Raw genomic sequence first — 12,889 nt, 5'->3', positions numbered from 1 at the left:
TTCCTGAAGTTTTCCAAGATATTCTGAACTGAATAGTTGTTTCATTCTGATTTTTGTGAGTTCTGTCATTTTATGGTTTATTTAGAGACTTCATTTAAAGTTATTTTCAGAAAAGCTCTCTGAGCTTCCTAACTTCTCATCACCATCATTACTCACTCAAGTAATTCAATTAATAATAATCATCCTGGACCCCATTTTCCTAATTTGTTAAATGAATAGAGATTAAACACCTGAACTCACCAAGTCTTGAATTGAAATAGGACTTTAAGCACTTGATAGCTATATGACCCTGGGAAAGTCACTTAAACTCTTTCTGCATCTATTTTTTTAATCTTCAAGTTCACAGGTGCCTTATGAAGAGTAAACACTTCATTTTTCCTTGAATTGAGTTAAACTTGTCTCTAAAAGGTATAATTTGTATATCTGCATACAAAAATAGATAACAGGCAAAACATTTTTCTTCTAATAATTCCCTGGAATTCTGTGACTCTGTGTGTCTCTTAACTCAATGACCACCAACAGATTTTTGAACCTATTTTTTTACAACACAAGTAACTCACAATGCCATAAATAATGTTAAGCAATAAAATTCTTAAAACTGAAACATTTTAAACTTGATTCTCTTTGTCAAATGGAGTTTGAAGGCATAGTTGTATATATTATCTTCCTGTAAACCTCAAGGGAGATATATCTGGGATTTTAGTCACTGCTCAAACTGTGAGATTTCATGACCACCAATATTCTGTAGTTCATGGCTAGGGATGTCATTAGACATCTAAGGGACTCATCAACTTGAAATAATCCCTCAGTGACACTTGTTTCATATGACAGTCAAGATCCTTAAGAGTCTCAGAAAAATCGGAGCCTAGCAAAGGTAGGATACCAGCATGCTTTCACATATGACATCTCTCTTATATTTTTTCATTACTGTGGATGGTCATAAATGTGTGTGGTTAATAATGAAAATGAAAATGAGGTAAAAACACTTGAATGCAAATGACAAAAATGTACAGAACCAATGGAATTCCACTGTTCTTATCTGTGGATCTTGGCCCTAACCTATGATTTCATGAGTGTAAGTAATTCCCCATGCAGAAAATTAGTTCATTGACACAGAACAATTTATTTGTATTTTATAGTCCAGCATTTGCCTTGAGGTATTGAGAGATCAAGCCTAGCTCTCTATAATGTAGATTTTTTTTCCTCTCTATGAGGCTAGACATAAATGAAGACCTTCCTGACTCAAAGTCAACTCCCTGCTCTTTCTAAATGCCTCTCAGTTATGCCGTCTTGAGAAGTGGGAAAAGGAAAGAAGAAAAAAGCAGTGTTGAGTAATTGAACTTCTTTCTAAGCAGAATTGAAAGAATAGCACAGATTTCCTTCATGAGGATCTGAATGTGAAACCTATAGAGAAACAAATGCTTATATAAAATCCATGTCTGATGCACATGTTTATTTGGTTGGCTTCAGAGTGGATGAGGATATAAAAGTCATACCAGAAATCTGAAGTCATATAATAAAATTCCAGGATATCTAAAATATCTTCTAGTGCTCATCTTTCAGGCCATATATTGCCAATTATTTGGCCAGAAAATATCTTTTCCCCTGCTCTGCTTGGTTTGTCTCCATGATCAGGGTTGATACAGAGTGTAAGAACACATGCTTCCTATAGGTGCATTTTTCCTAATGATTAAACAATTAGCGTGAGGTCCATTAGCAGAACAGTCCTGGCAGGAGATAACTTCAAGTCGATATCTTTAAAAATCAGACATAAAGATTTTCTGGGTTAGTAGAAAGGAAAATGAGAACAGAGGGTCAGATATAGACAAGATCAGAAAAATCACTGAAGGGAAAGAGCTTGAAAGAACCCTGGAAAAAAGGGTAAATTCAATTACCTCTGGCAAGGACCCCTCCCCCCCCACTATCTCCTCCACATATCTTTCTGCTCAATTCTTTTCAGTTTCTATCACCTTTATAAAATCCGTCCACTTGTGTATGTCATGTTCCTCTTCTTTCCCTGCTTAGTCCTTAATTTATATGAATTAAATGACCTGTCAAAGCAGAGCAAGTCCCACTGATACATGTAGACTTTCCCAGAAAGTAGGAAGCCTCCTAAAGTTGTCCCTGAAGGTTTTTCAGTATTTACAGCAGGGTCCAGAGGATGAGTCAAAACTCTCCTTCAGGGAATTCCATCATATGCTTTAGAACTTGATTGTGTTTAAGACAGGAAAAAATAAAATGATCTAGAAGAATAATCTCTTTTTTTTTCCAGCTCCCATTCCTGAGGGAAGGAGTGAAGGGAGAAATAAAATGAAAATGGGAAAAGGGAAGGAAGGAAGGTGATAAAAGGGGAGTGAAGGGAGAGGAGGGGAAAGAGAACTCTAGGCATAAAAGAAATTGGAATTGCTGCTAAAAGAATTGTAGTGTATATATGCTTTTACTAGCTGTTAGAATAGTGTATTGGATATAAATCTTGCCTCAAATTCAAGAAAACGTGGGTTAAAGAACTGTCTCTGGCACATATAAAATCAAATGAATAGCATTTATTAAACACCTACCCTGTATGGGTTAGGACATGATTAAAGACACAGAGAAAGTATAAAAAAAAAAGGTTTTTATCCTCATGAAACTTACATTGTTTATATGACCCTGAGAAAGTCACCACATCTCTGAGCTCTATGCAATTCACTTATTCTATGAATTGTAGAGAAATTGATAACATGCATTGATAGTAGGAGTTTCATAAAAATGGAGTCATTAGATATACACATAGAAAGACAGACAGAAAGACAGATAGATAGATAGATAGATAGATAGATAGATAGATCATCCATATACATATGCATATTCATTTACATATATGCTCTTTTTTTAAAAAGATCCTTTATTTAAGGCAATGGGTTTAAGTGACTTGCCCAAGATCACACAGCTAGACAATTATTAAGTGTCTGAGGCTGGATTTGAACTCAGGTCCTCGTGACTCCAGGGCTCTATTCACTGAGCCAACCTAGATGCCCCCTTCATTTACACATATATTCAGTCCTATTAATTCTACTTCCCAGACACAGACTTCACCAGGCTTGTATTCTTCTAACTGGCCCAATTTGATAAGCTTATGTTAATCATCAGGCAAGAGGTATTCTATTTTTGCCACTGATAAATGGAGATGCTGTCTAAATCAGGAAGTTTTAGGTTCAGATCTTCCTATACTTCTTGAAACCTTTCCTCTTAATTCCCTACACATTTCCCTACACCAATATGAACTCTCCTAACTAAATAAAATCATGTGTCAGGATAAAAACAAACAAACAAAAATCTAGGTCTAAATATACAAAGATTAAAAATTAAAAGTTTCTTAACCGTTAAGAACTGTATATTAAATCTGTAAGAAAAGTGAGTGACTATATAGATAATACGCAGTTATTTGAGTTTAAGGGAAAACAGAATTATTTTACCAACAGCTATCTCACTCACTCCTAACAACTCTGTTCTTGAAGTTTGACATGGGTACATATAATAATACTGATAATTCAATCCTTCATTTTTGAAGGAGATCATGGCACCAGGGAAGTGATATTATGACAGACATGTGAACAGGGTTTTAGTAGACTAAGTAAATGGGAATTAAGAGTGCTGTGCTAAGTCACCAGCCTCCATTTCTCCTCTAGAGCCATATGGATCTAGTGGCCAGATATGAATCAGGACTACTGGAGATAGCCTTGGATGTGAATATCCTCACAGCACAAATGAGGAAACTGAGGTTGAGAGACATGAAGTGACATGACTACAAATAAGTATTTAGGCCAAAGAATCATTTTTTCCCTAAAAATATTCAATGGTCAATCCTGTTCTTTTGGAACAGGAGTTGGGTACATTTAGCCCATAATCTGTTCCAGATTACTAAAATTAATTCATCTGATGCTGCCATGGCAATCTCAGGTGGGAGTCTAAATTCAAGAAATCTAAGAACTTTTTAGGAGTGAATTAATTGTTTGATCAAAAAATAACAGTTGAATGTTGTTATAAATATCCAAATAGTCCTCAATAGAAAAAAAGCTCCCCATCCCTGTAGAAGATTATAAACTACACAATTATCCAAATATAGACCTGGTCAGAGTTCCACAGCTATTTATTTCTCATAAAAACAAAAGCATAAGGCAATAGAATGAACACTTCAAATACATTCACTGCTGACATTCTACCCTCATTTTTTTTGTACCTATCACTTTAGCTGGACATAAGGATTATTGTTAGGAATGCTTTGCTGTTCCTTACTCAAACATCAGAAATCTTGATAAAAGTTCTTGAGGTTCCTTAAGAAATATTTTTAATGAAAAATAATAATGAAAATAATTATAAATTTCAATGGAGATAAGAATGGCATGACTCAGAGCTTTGGCTTTTAATATGACTAATAACAGAGAGTACTTATGTAGTGCCTATCTCAAAGGATTTTGACTTGTTGAATAATTTTAATAACAAACAAATTAGTCCTCAAAACATCTGAATAAGAAATTTTGGAAATAAAAATGCAGCCACAAGGAGAATTCAATTTATAACCTTCTTTCCAAAATTGACTTCCAACTTTTCTCACCAAATTTCTAATACTTAGCCCAATGCATTTCATAGACTAAATACTGCTCATGATCCAGTTTTGTTAGAGATGATTTAGTTAAAGGAGCATCCCAGGCAAGGGTAAATGTATGGCAGGGCAGAATTAGGATCGAATTACCCAGGTCTTAAATCTAAGTTATCTGATACAAGATGACATATCATGCTACATAAAATCAGTTTTGAAAATCTGAAGATGTGAGGGACTTCTTGGACAGAGACAAAATGGTACAGTGTAGAGTGTCAGCTTCTGTGGAGTTGGAATGTAGGCATCCCTGGAACAGAGGTTATCAGAGAGCAAGCCTGTATTCTTGGAGGGACTTAGGAAACAAATCTACCACATTTGGCTAAAAGGCAAGCACAGCCCAGGCAGGAAACAGGAAGCCTCCAGGCTCTTGGTCACAGAGCAGATCAGTAATGAAATCCCTGGTTCCTATCTCAGGGGACCAATGGTATAACAGGTCAAAAGTGAGGGCCCCAGATCCAGTGCAGCAGGCTTACTTGGAAGGCCAGCAATGCCACTGCAACAAGTCAACCTGGATCAACTCCCCAACAGAAACCCAGAAACTTGTTCCCCAGAACAAAAAAGTTTGGAAATATGTACCCTGTTCTTATGCCCCAGGAGCAGAGTTGAAATTTTTAAATAACAAAAAACAGTGCTAAGCACAGAAAACTACAATTAAGATCAAAATACCATCTAAGAAGAGGAAAGCAGTGACAAAATGTAAAGCTTTGAAGGGGATTATGAATTGTTCTCAATTTGAAAAAGTTATTTTGGAAGTACTCAAAAAGGATTTTGCAAATCAAATAAGAGAGGGAGAAGAAAATATTCAGAAAAGAAATGAGGTCATGAAGGAGAATAAAGAAAATTTGGAAAAGGAAGCACAAAAATTGATTGAAGACAGAGATACTTTAAAAAGTAGAATAGGAAAAATAGAAAAAAGAAAATAATTCCTTTTAAAGTAGAGTTGGTCAAATGGAAAAGAGATATAGAAGCTAACTAGAAACACTTAATTCATTTTTTTGTTGTTTTTTTTTTTCAGATTTTTCAAGGCAATGGGATTAAGTGGCTTGCCCAAGGCCACACAGCTGGGTAATATTAAGTGTCTGTGACCGGATTTAAACCCAGGTACTCCTGACTCCAACGCCAGTGCTCTATTCACTGTGTCACCTAGCCACCCCCGAAACACTTAATTCTTAAAAAATTGAATTAGGCTAGTGCAAACAAATAAGTCTATAATACATCAAGAATTTATCAAACAAAATTAAAAGTCTAGAAATAAATAAAATATAAATATTTTTACAATAAAATATAAAGTAAGTCATAAGTAAAATGACCAAGATGGGAAATAGAGGCAGGAGAACTAATTTACAAACTATTGCTCTACCTGAAAGAAAAAAATCAAAAGAGTCTGTATATGTTTCAGGAAATTATCAAGGGAAACTTCCATGGCATTAAGGAACAAGAGGATAAAATTGACCTTGAAAGAATTCAATGATCAACTACTGAAAGGGTCAATAAAATGAAAACTCCAAGTAGTCCAAGGACTTTTTCAAAATTTTTCAAAATTTCAAAATTATTAGGCAAAAAGGAAAATAAAGCAATCAGTGAAAAAGACATAAATCATATACCAAAATGTCAGGCTCATCAGCTTCAACATTAAAAAAACTGAAATGCTTGAAATATGATATTGTGCAGGACAAAGGAGGTTGGAATACAATAAAAAAATCATCTATCTTAGAAAATTAAGCATATAATTTCAGGGAAAGGTGAACATTCAATGAAACAGGGAACTTTCAAACTTACCTGATAAAAGACCAGAACTGTATAGAAAATTTTATATTCACACACAAAAATTCAAGAGACATATTAGAAGGTAAATGAAAAGAAAAACAACCAAAAAAATCAACCAATAAAACTAAACTACATGCCAACAAGGTAATATGCATCTAATAACTCTTGAGAATTTCATTTCTATTAAAATATTTGGAAGGAGTGAACTAAAACAGATGGTGTGGGTATAAAATGATTATGAGGTGTTGAAAAACAATTAAGACATGGGAAAAAAAAGATTATATTGAGAGAACTGGGGAAGAAGAAGAGGGAGTTCACAGCACATGAAAAGGTACAAAGGAACTGTTAAAGTAAAGGGAAAGGAGGGGTGTAGTATTCTTTGAATATTATTCTCCATAGATTTGCCTCAAAGAGGGATTTACATAGGCTCCCAATTGCATTAAGAAATTTATTTTACCCTATAATAAGAGGAGCACAAGGAGGAAAGAGACAAAAGAAAAGAGGGATTAATCAGATGAAGGGCAGACATAGAAAGCAAAAGGGGAAATAAAAAGGGAGACTAATAAAAGGGAAAGCAGACTGAGTAAGGCAGGAATCAAAAGTAAAATACTGATGAGCTGGGATAGGATCCAAGGGAAAAAAGCATGAATTTTTGGAATATAAAAATATAATAAATAAATGAATGAATGAATGAATTTAGAAATTAAATAAATAATATATAATACATTATATTATTATATATAATATAAATAAAAATATAACAAATATATAAATAAAAGCATGAATTGTTAGAATAGAAAAAATAACAATATAAAAGAATAAAAACAATTAAATAAATTAATATAAAGAAAATTTTAAAATAATAGAAATATAAAAATATAAAATAATATAAAAATAAGTTGGAAGGAAATACAGAATTAATAATCATAATTTTGAATGTGACAAACTCTCCCTCCCCACAAAAAACCAAAAATAGCAGAATGCATTAGAAAAGCAGAATTCTACAAAGTTGTTTATAAGAAACATATTTGAAGCATTGAAATATACATAGAGTTAAAGTAAAAGGCTGGAGCATAATGTATTTTCCTTCAGGTAAAGATAAAAAAATTTAAAAAAACACAAATAGCAGTCAAAGAGAGGCAGAAGAAAATATTGGGATCTCTCAGAGAAAGCAAAAGCAAAATTAAAGGAGATAGGGCAGGAAAGAACATTTTGCTAAAAGGTACCATTGTCGATGAAATATTTTCAACATTCAAATTCTTAGAGAAAATAAAAGAGTTATAAGAATAAATGGATCATAAAACTATACTAGTAGGAGTACCTCACATGAATCTCTCAAGACTAAATAAATCTAATCACAAAATAAGAAAGAAAGGAAAGAGATGAACAGAATCTTGGAAAAGTTAAATAGGAAAGTTCAATAGAGACAACTTGAATGGAGGTAGGAAGGAATAAAACCTCACAAACAAATGCAGAAAGGCAGAAATAAAAAAAACATTGCACAGATCACCATGCAAAAAAAAAAATCTGCATGTGATAAAGGGCCATGGAAAATTAGAGTAAAAATTAATTAGAAACTAAATATTCTAATCCTAAAGAATGAATGCATCAAACAAGGAATCATAGAAATAATCATTTATTTCATGCAAGAGAATGGGAATAATGAGACAACATATCAAAACTTATAGGATGTGACAAAAACTGTTATAAGTGTATTTTATGCATCTAAATGCATATTTTAATTAATTAGAAAAATAGGAGATCAATAAATTGGAATAACTAAAAAAATCTAAAAATAATAGAAACCAATAATACCCAATTAAATATCAAATTGGAAATCCTGAAACTCAAAGGAGAGCTTAATAACATTGAAAGTAAGAAATCTATTGAATTACTAAATAAAGCTGAGTTGATTTAATGAAAAAAACAAACAAAATGGTTGCTTAATTTGATTTAAAAAAATAAGAAAGAAAATCAATTTGTAAAAAATTAAAAGGATGAATTTGCATCAACTCAGAGGAAATTAAAGTCATAATTCAGAGCTATTTTGACTAGCTATATGCCAGTAATTTTTACAATCTTAACGAAATGGATGAATAATTGCAAAAATAAAAAGTGCCTCAATTTGCAAATGAGGAAACAAAAATATTTTAATTATGTAATTATACACAAAAAATAAAATAAACAAGCCATCAAAGACCTAAGACAAAATCTACAGGGACAGATTGCTAAGCAAATGAATGCCATCAAACTTTAATTAATGTCAATACTATTTAAACTATTTGGAAAAATAGTCCAAGGAGGAATCCTACCAACCTCCTTTTATGATCAAATATGGTGGAAATAAATGAATCAGAAAGAGACCAAACAGAGAAATAGAATAATAGAATAATTTCCCTAATGAATTTTGAAACAAAATTTTGAATAAAAATATTAGCACAGCTATTAAAAAAGTTATTTATTACCTGGATAATACACTATGATCAGGTGTGATTTATATCTGGAATGCAGAAATTGTTCAATGTAAGGAAAACTGTCTGCATAAGAAACTATATCAATAATATAACTGGAAGAAATCATATGTTTATCTCAATAGGTGATAAAAAAACTTAACAAAATTTTGACAAAATGCACATTCCTTTTAAAAACATGACAGAACATAGAAAATAAATGGAGTTTTCTTTAAAAGGAAAAGGAACATCAACAAGGATAAAACCATCAGAAAGCATCATATGCTATGAAGATAAACTAGAAGTCTTCCTCATAAGATCAGGGTAGAAACAAGAATGACTATTATGACCACTATTATTCAATATTCCAACAGAAATTTTAGCATTAGCAATAAGAGAAGAAAAAGTAATTGAAAGAATAGGAATAGGAAATGGGGGGGGGTGCTCATATGTGGAAATGAATTACTGTATATTGGAGTACCTTAGATTATCCACTAAAATGACATGAAACAATTTACCACTCATACCAATAATGATCACTGTATGGGGTTTATGAATTAAAAACTTCATACTCTAAATGATGCAAAGAATTTCATTTAGTTTTTCTAGACAAATTTTCAAGGGTTTAGTCTTCCCTAAAATGTAGAACAAGTAAAGGTAGAGGATCACAGAGGACAGACCACCAATACTGGAAAAAAAAATTTAACCACATAAAGCAATTGGGAGGGAACTGGCTAATGATTAACAAAATAGGGACAAGGTATCATCAACAAGGTCAAAGAGAGGAAATGTGCCAAACATTCAGTTTTTTTTAATCATGTCCCACTCTTTACAACCTTTGAAAAAGGCATTGCAATGGTTCATTATCTTCTCCAGTTAGTCAATCAAAATTAAATGGCTTGTTCAGGGTCTCACAAGAGAGTTGGAGTCTTGGATTAGAATTTACAAAGATGAATCTTCCTAACTCTAGGTCCAGAACACTATCCACCATGCCACCTAGCTTCCCCATTGCTGGTAATGTTATGGTGCAAAAGCTCAAATGCACAACTGACAAGAGTTACAACTCTGCTGAGAAATAGCAGTAGATAAAGACAATGCTAATGCTACAAAGAATTTTGTCTAGTGAGCAAAATGAGCAGAAACAGAGAAACATTGTACACCCTGGCAGCAACATGGCGGTGATGATCAGCCTTGATGGATTTGCTCATTCCATCAGTGCAACAATCAGGGACAATTTCGACTGTCTGCCATGGAGAATATCATCTCTATCCAGAGAAAGAATTGTGGAGTTTGAATAAAGACCAAAGACTATTACCTTTATTTTTTTTTAAATCTCCAATTTATTATTATGTAATTTTCTATCTCTTATACTTTAGTTTTCTTCCTTAAGCATATGATTTCTCTCTCATTACAATCAACTTAGATCAGTGTATACCATGGAAACAATGTAAAGACTAACAAACTACCTTCTGGGGGTGGGGGGAGGGAAGGAAAATTAGGGGGAAAATTGTAAAACTCAAAATGAATAAAATATTTAAAAAATGAATTTCACCTAGGATGATAGTGTCATGCCAGCTAGACATAGGACTTTTTATACACTGCCTGCAGAGATCTTTGAAGTCTTTGTCAAATGCATCAACAATAGCTGACTACCTTAGGAAATAGTGCAATTTTGAGTGAAGTAAGGAAGGATATCTGCTCAAGAAAGTTTAATATTGCTAAAAAACATAGCTTAGCTAGAAATACCTTTAGGTATTTCAAGAATACATCGTTATTCTAGATAATTCTTTCTACCTACTCTTTTCAACTTGATGTAATATAAGGTTTGGTTACCTTATATTATGGATAGGAAAGCATCACATCATGCTCACTTTGGTTTGAGTGACATTGACATATCTATTCCCAATTGTATACAAAGACTCAAATAGCCAAAAGTTACTTGAAATTGAACTCTATTTTCAGTATACTGGATATTTTGCTATGCTACTTTAACTTTTACCTATACATACATATATGTGTATATATGTACTTAATACATACATTTATATATTTGCACATAAGTATGTGAACATATATGTAAACATATGTGTATTATATAAATCTTAGAGTGTTGTTAGACTTCCTATATAAACTTCCATATTTTCTTTGAACTTTTAAATTATGACTTTATATTGATTTTTAACATTCAATTAAATTTAGCAAATAATAAATTTCTAATATTTACATAATGCTTTGCTAGTTATTCCAATTACAGATACCCAATGAGACAATCCATATTCTCTTCCTGAGTCATTTCAGAGCTATTGATCTGGCATTGTGACAAGCTTCAAATAATATAAAAGGGGAGTATATAAATCATTATGGAGTGTTTGTTCTCTTTATCTACTCAAGAAAGTTTAACAGTACTAAAAAAAAGCGTTTGTTTATTGCCCTTGTATCAAATGTAAGCTTTCTATTCTGGATTTCAAAGGACTGCACATGTCTGCACCAGACACCATTTGGAGACAGAATGGGAAAGAAATCAAAATGTTAAATTTAATACAATTCTCCTTATATATAAAAATCTCTCCATATATATCATCATCATCAAGAATTACAACAATATCGGGGCAGCTAGGTGGCGTAGTGGATAAAGCACCGGCCCTGAAGTCAGGAGTACCTGGGTTCAAATACAGTCTCAGACACTTAATAATTACTTAGCTGTGTGGCCTGGAGCAAGCCACTTAATCCCGTTCGCCTTATAAAAAACCCAAAAAAGAATTACAACAATATCTAACAGAATAATAGTAGTAATAACCAGTATTTATATAAGATTTTAAGGTCTGCAAAATGCATTACAACATTTGATCCCTATAACAACCTTGAAGAGTTGATACTATATTAATTCCATTTTACAAAGAAAAGGCTAATTACAATTTTTTTCAGGCTCATGAAAGTAGTAAGTGTCTAAGGCAGAATCTGAACTCAAGTCTTCCTGACTCCAAGTCCCATTCTCTATTCTTTTAACCACCTACCTGTATGCTACAAAAATGCCTTTATATGGCGACATTGATATACTTCCTTGTTTGAAGAAAAATCATTGATTTCATTGGTGTGGGCACTCAGAATTCAGATAACCACTTTTTTATAACTTCCTCCAGATAAATGAGTTCTTAAAACAATAAGAATAAGACAAAACTACCTAATATTGATGAATGAATGAACTTCTTCAAATCATTTTCAAGATCAGGGTATTTAGCATTAGTTAAGCTGGGTTCAAATCCCAACTCTGCTATCACTTAGTACCTTTGTAACCTCAAACAAGTCATTTAATGTCTACAATTCTATTTATTCTTGTGTAAAATGGAGGTATTTGCTTAGATAAGGCCCATTAATTTTCTTCCTACTAAAACACTAGGATACTCTTAAACCCTCAATTTCCTCTTATATTGAAGGTGGGAACTGGGCTCTGCTAGATACCCTTTGAGGGCCTCTAAACTTCTAAATCTATGATACCATTATTTCTTATTTATCAGACTGCTTTTACATGACAGTCTGTCACTGAGTCTCTCCTTGAAACCTATCTTACTTAATAGGATCCATTAAAATTTGTACTCAGTTATCCTAGCCTTAGAGAAAATAGGATCAAATAGATGTCACAAAAAATGTTTTAAGTAGCATAATTGTGCCATTTAGAGACCATCAAACAACTCCCTATTATCTGAGCAAAACTATTCATAATTCCTCAACTGCCTAATATTTTAAAAAGAATTTACCATCAAGGATCTCATTGAATGTCTGCCTTTGCCTCCTATTCAGCCTGGATGACTAATTTCTCTGTGCATATATGTTTCTAATAAGATGAAAGGTAGACACACACACACACACACACACACACACACACACACACACACACACACGCAGACGCAAAGACACAAATTTAATCCCAACCATCAAATTAGAACAATGGGAAAAGACATTAGAATGACTCCATTCTTTTTAGCTTTCCTTCATGGACTTGTCAATGTCTTTCCTAAGTTTACCATTCACTTTT

The sequence above is a fragment of the Macrotis lagotis genome, chromosome X, assembly GCF_037893015.1.
Source record: "Macrotis lagotis isolate mMagLag1 chromosome X, bilby.v1.9.chrom.fasta, whole genome shotgun sequence".
NCBI lineage: Eukaryota > Metazoa > Chordata > Mammalia > Peramelemorphia > Peramelidae > Macrotis > Macrotis lagotis.
The sequence above is the reverse complement of the archived record's forward strand: the minus strand, read 5'-3'. Positions refer to the sequence as shown.